The sequence below is a fragment of the Bos indicus x Bos taurus genome, chromosome 28 (genome assembly GCF_003369695.1).
Source record: "Bos indicus x Bos taurus breed Angus x Brahman F1 hybrid chromosome 28, Bos_hybrid_MaternalHap_v2.0, whole genome shotgun sequence".
NCBI lineage: Eukaryota > Metazoa > Chordata > Mammalia > Artiodactyla > Bovidae > Bos > Bos indicus x Bos taurus.
The window spans coordinates 26570227-26575758 of record NC_040103.1 but is presented as its reverse complement, the minus strand read 5'-3'; positions in this window follow the sequence as shown (position 1 = coordinate 26575758).

The window sequence follows — 5532 nt, the reverse complement described above, 5'->3', positions numbered from 1 at the left end:
GGTAGCTGGTCGGCCGGACGTGACGTCACGAGGGCGGGTCCAGGGCGGCAGGCCTGCTGGCGGGGCGGAGCTTATGCCCCGAGGGCGGGACACGAACGGGATTGAACCTACGCGGTGTTTGTGAACTGAGCGTAGGTGTGCTTGGAAAACTTGTGTGGGCTTTTTATTATTATTATTATTATTGTCAATCAACACTACTTGAGTTGACTTCTGTTTCCTATATCGAGGCAAAAGTGTTATTTTGCTTTTAATTGTTCGTTATTAAATAAAGGAATGTGTGCATGTATTAAAAGACGATCAGAATGGTTTATGGTGCCACCGTGCTCAAAGGGTAACAAATTTTTTCAATAAAAAGTCGGAGAGTAAACACTTTAGCCTTTACAGGCCTTATGGTCTCTGACGTGTCTTCAACTTTTGTTGCTCTACCGAGAAAGCAGCCTTCGACAACATGTAAATAAATGTGCGTGGATCCAGTAAGACTTTATTGACAAAAACAGGTGACCAGCTGGATTTGTCCTGTGGGCCATGGTTTGCAGATCCTGTCTTTGTTTTTGTTTTTGTTTGGTCCAGGTACACGTCTTGTGGTATCTTAGCTCCCCCAGGCAGTGAAAGCACCCAGTCCTAACCAGTGGACCCCCTGGAATTTTCCTGGGAAAATTTCCAGGGAATTTTCCTGTCTTTGCTTATATTATACATTAATTCAACAAATCTTTAATAAGCACCTACTGTGTGTGTCAGGAACTTTCTAGGGGAGAAGGTATAGCAGTAAACAAGACAGAGGCCCCCAGCTCAGTGCAGTGAACATTCTGCTTGGAGCAACGGGGGCTCTCCTCCCCACCTTCCCTTCACTACCTAACCCAGACTCCTATTTAATACTTGGTGTGGGTGGCACTGGGCTTTCCAGGTGGCTCGATAGTAAAGAGCCTGCCTGCCAATGCAGGAGACATAAGGCATGTGGGTTTGATCCCAGAGTCAGGAAGATCCCCTGGAGGAGGGCATGGCAACCCACTCCAGTATTCTTGCCTGGAGAATCCCATGGACAGAGGAGCTTGGCAGGCTACAGTCCATAAGATTGCAAAGAGCCCCACATGACTGAAGCAACTTTGCACACATGCATGTGGGTTTGACTTTCCTTGTGCTGTCAGAGTTGGTTCTTGGCCCTGGGAGCTCCCATAGTGCCCTGTGCACACTGATGTTACTTGTACCAACCTTGTGCATGAGTGTTATCTACTTATGCCTCTGGTTCCCTTCAAGACTGAACACTTCAAAAGCAAGGACTGGGCCCATCCTCCCCTCATAGTTTGGGGCCTAGCTCAGAATCAGCCTGTGGTCTGCGGTATTGAAATGACCTTAAGAAGTCTTTGTGGAGACTGAGAAAGAAATGTTAGACATAGTTGTGGGCAGTTCGGCCGTTGAGGGACCTATTCAGCTGAGAAGTTGTGTTTATCAGCTGGGTTATGTGTTCCTCTTTCAAGAGTGCATGTCCACGAATTTTGACAAATGCTTATTTTACATCCTTGTAAACACCACCACACTGAAAATCTGCAACATTTCCTCACACCCAAAAGTTCCCTTTGCAGTCATCACTTCACACCCCAAGCCTCAGCCTGAGAAAATCACTGATCTGCTGTCTATCACTGCAGGTTAGCTTTGCCTGTTCTAAAACTTTATAGAAATGAAATCACACTGTGTGTATTGTTTTACACTTGGCTTCTTCACACAGCACGATGTGTTGCTATATCATTAATCCACTCCTTCTTATGGCTGAGTAGTATTCCATTTATGGATATACCACCGTTTATCAGATGAGAATTTAAATGAAAAATATCTGTTGTTCCCTTTCCCAGAACCTACCATGGGGAATTAAGAGAGTCTTGGGTGGCGGCCTCAAATGTACAGGCTGTGTATTATCTCTTCTATTAAGAACATTGTGGTTTATATTAGGAAATATATATTTGTTCTCAGTCCCTGTTCCTAGCACAGAGCTCCTAAGACCATGAAAACTTCCTGAGGGATGAGAGTGATCTAGGTGTCTTTTGTGATGTCAAGGTGACTTTTGAAATGCCCTTAGGTCACCCAAGAAGGAGAACTGGTCACCAGTGAAATCAGCCAGGTGATTTGGAGAGCTAGAACTTTCGTTGTCACCCCTCTGACCGCTGGGGAGGGAAAAGGGCCTGGAGAGTGAGTTCAATCACCAATGGCCAATGAGCTAATCGATTATGCCTGTGTAATGAAGCTTCCATAAAGACCTAAAAACGATGGACAGAGAGAGGCTCAAAGAGCTTCCAGGTTGGTGAACATGTGGAGATCTGAGGAGAGTGGTATGCCCAGTAAAAGCATGGAAGCTCCACTTCCTTTCCTCGTACTTTGCTCTATACATCTCTTCCATCTGGCTATTCTTTTTTTAATAGTATTTTTTTTTCTTATTGGAGGGTACTTGCTTTACAATGTTGTGGTGGTCACTGCTGTACATCAATGAAAATCAGTCCTGATTATACACACCCCCTCCCTGTTCAGCCTCCCTCCCACCTCATTCCACTCCTCTAGGTCACCACAGATTGCCAGGTTGGGTTCCCTGCGTTTTACAGCAGCTTCTCACTAGTTATACACCTGGCTGTTCTGAGTTATGTCCTTTTGTAGTAAACCAGTGGTCTAGTAAATAGCAAGTTTCTCTGAGTTCTGTGAGCCACTCTAGCAAATTAATCAAACCCAAGGAGTGGGTAATTGGAACTGCTGATCTATAGTCAGTTGGTCAGAAACACAGGTGACAACCTGGACTTTAGATTGGCATCTCAAGCTGGGGGGCAGGGAGCAGTCTTATAGGGCTGAGCCCTTAATCTGTGGCATCTGATGCTATCTCCAGGTAGTGATATAATTAAGTTGAATTATAGGGTACCTACCAAAACAAAAAGCAAGTGTAAAAAAATAGGGACTTGCCTGGTGGTCTAGTGGTTAAGACTCCCTGCTCCCAATGCTAGGGGCATAGGTATGTTCCCTGGTTGGGGAACTAAGATCCCACATGCTGTGGGGTGCAGCTAAACAAAATGAAACAAAACCAAGTGTACAGGGCACCCAGTTGGTCTTGGAGAATTGCCTGGTGGTGAGAGAAAAAAAAACGTTTCAGAACTGGGGGAAGAATCTTATCTCTGAATGAGGTTATCTAGATAGCTAGTGATTTAAAAGCTGCTGATGCAATTGCGATCTCTGGATCCATACCTGATGTACTGCCAGGATAGAATGTCCAATATATACCACATCTGGAGAGCCCTTTCTTGGAAATTTTAATGTTAACTAACTTCATGGGAAATAGATGGGGAAACAGTAGAAACAGTGTCAGACTTTATTTTGGGGGGCTCCAAAATCACTGCAGATGGTGACTACAGCCATGAAATTAAAAGATGCTTATTTCCTGGAAGGAAAGTTATGACCAACCTAGATAGTGTATTCAAAAGCAGAGACATTACTTTGCCAACAAAGGTCCGTCTAGTCAAGGCTATGGTTTTTCCAGTGGTCATGTATGGATGTGAGAGTTGGACTGTGAAGAAAGCTGAGCGCGGAAGAATTGATGCTTTTGAACTGTGGTGTTGGAGAAGACTTTTGAGAGTCCCTTGGACTGCCAGGAGATCCAACCAGTCCATTCTGAAGGAGATCAGCCCTGGGATTTCTTTGGAAGGACTGATGCTAAAGCTGAAACTCCAGTACTTTGGCCACCTCATGCAAAGAGTTGACTCATTGGAAAAGACTCTGATGCTGGGAGGGATTGGGGGCAGGAGGAAAAGGGGACGACAGAGGATGGGATGGCTGGATGGCATCACCGACTCGATGGACGTGAGTCTGAGTGAACTCCGGGAGTTGTTGATGGACAGGGAGGCCTGGCGTGCTGCGATTCATGGGGTCACAAAGAGTGGGGCACGACTGAGCAACTGAACTGAACAGAACTAAATATAACTTGGGTTTCAAATAACAGAAGTGACCTGGGTGTCCCCAAATTAGGGGTTCTCCTTCTGTAGCCCATTATTCCAATGTTTAGCCAGCAGGCCTTCCCCAAATTCGTTCCTTTTAACTCCCCTGTACCTACCTGCTACCACCTTTCTCTCTGGTTTCGTCTTTCCCGGGGCAGAGGGAGGCTCTTTCCCCCGCCCTCTGTACTGAGTCCACCCACACTCGATCTGTATCATCATAAGGATAATAGCCCCTTATCTTTAGATAACACTTTTCCACTTTAACAAGCACTTTCAGACCATTATCTCACTTAAGCTGAGCCACAGCCCTGTGATGGAGGCAGCCTGCTTATTATTCTTTTCATTATTATTATCTATATTAGTCTTCTTACATTTCACAGATAAAGAAACTGTGACTCAAAGAGGTTATGACTTCCTGAGCTTCTGGCTGGCCATTCTATGTGCTTCTTACTGTGCCCACAGACCTCCTGCATCATAAAGAAGATAAGGTGCCCCCTGCGTGAAGTGAAGTCGCTCAGTGGTGTCTGACTCTTTGTGACCCCAGGGACTGTAGCCCACCAGGCTCCTCCATCCATGGGATTCTCCAGGCAAGAATACTGGAGTGGGTTGCCATTTCCTTCTCCAGGGGATCTTCCCGACCCAGGGATTGAACCCAGGTCTCTCGCATTGCAGGCAGACACCTTAACCTCTGAGCCACCAGGGAAGTCCCCTGGGTACCCATTCTTTATTGTCATATTTGCTGAACTCATGAGGGGATGAGCAGTAGTCGTTCTTGAGCTCCTGACACATAAAATACCAAATGTGTTCAGATGGTGATAATAATCATAAATAACTTTTATAGACAGTGAGGCTGAGTCACATGCTGTTCAAGGCCTTCTAGAGATCTTATCTCTAATACTGCCAACTTCCTTACAAGGTGGATATTATTATGCCTGTTTTACAGATAAGGAAGCAGCCTCAGAATCCACCTGCCAATGTAGGAGACAAGAGATGCGGGTTGGATCCCAGGGTTGGGAAGAACCCCCATAGGAGGACATGGCAACCCACTCCAGTATTTTTGCCTGAGAAATCCAATGGACAGAGGAGCCCGGCGGGCTACAGTCCATGGGGTCACAAAGAGTCAGACATGACTTAGGGACTGAGCCCACAAAGGCACATTCAGAGAGGCTAACTTGCCTGACCTCACCTGTGTCTCTGAAAATTCTCTAGCCTTTCGTTGTAGTTGGGAACCCTTCACTGTGACCTCATGTGTGCATTTGTTCAAGTGCTGGGTCTCCCACCTATTTGCCATGTGACCATGAGTCTCAGTGTGTTCCCTCATCTGAAAAATAGGAGGGGTCCCTCATTCACAGAGTGCTCTTCTGAGGATTAAATGTCCAGCCCAGCCTGGTTTGGCAGATGGGAATGATGATTAGGTACCAATCCCGGTCCAAGAAGATGATGGGGGCCCAGAGGCCAGAGGGCAGCGTGTCTGACTGTCAGGGTCCGTGTTTCAGTCTAGGTATTTCCTCCTTCAGAGGCTTTGTCAGGTGATGCCAACAAGTCTGCAGTTGTAGACGTCATGAGGTAG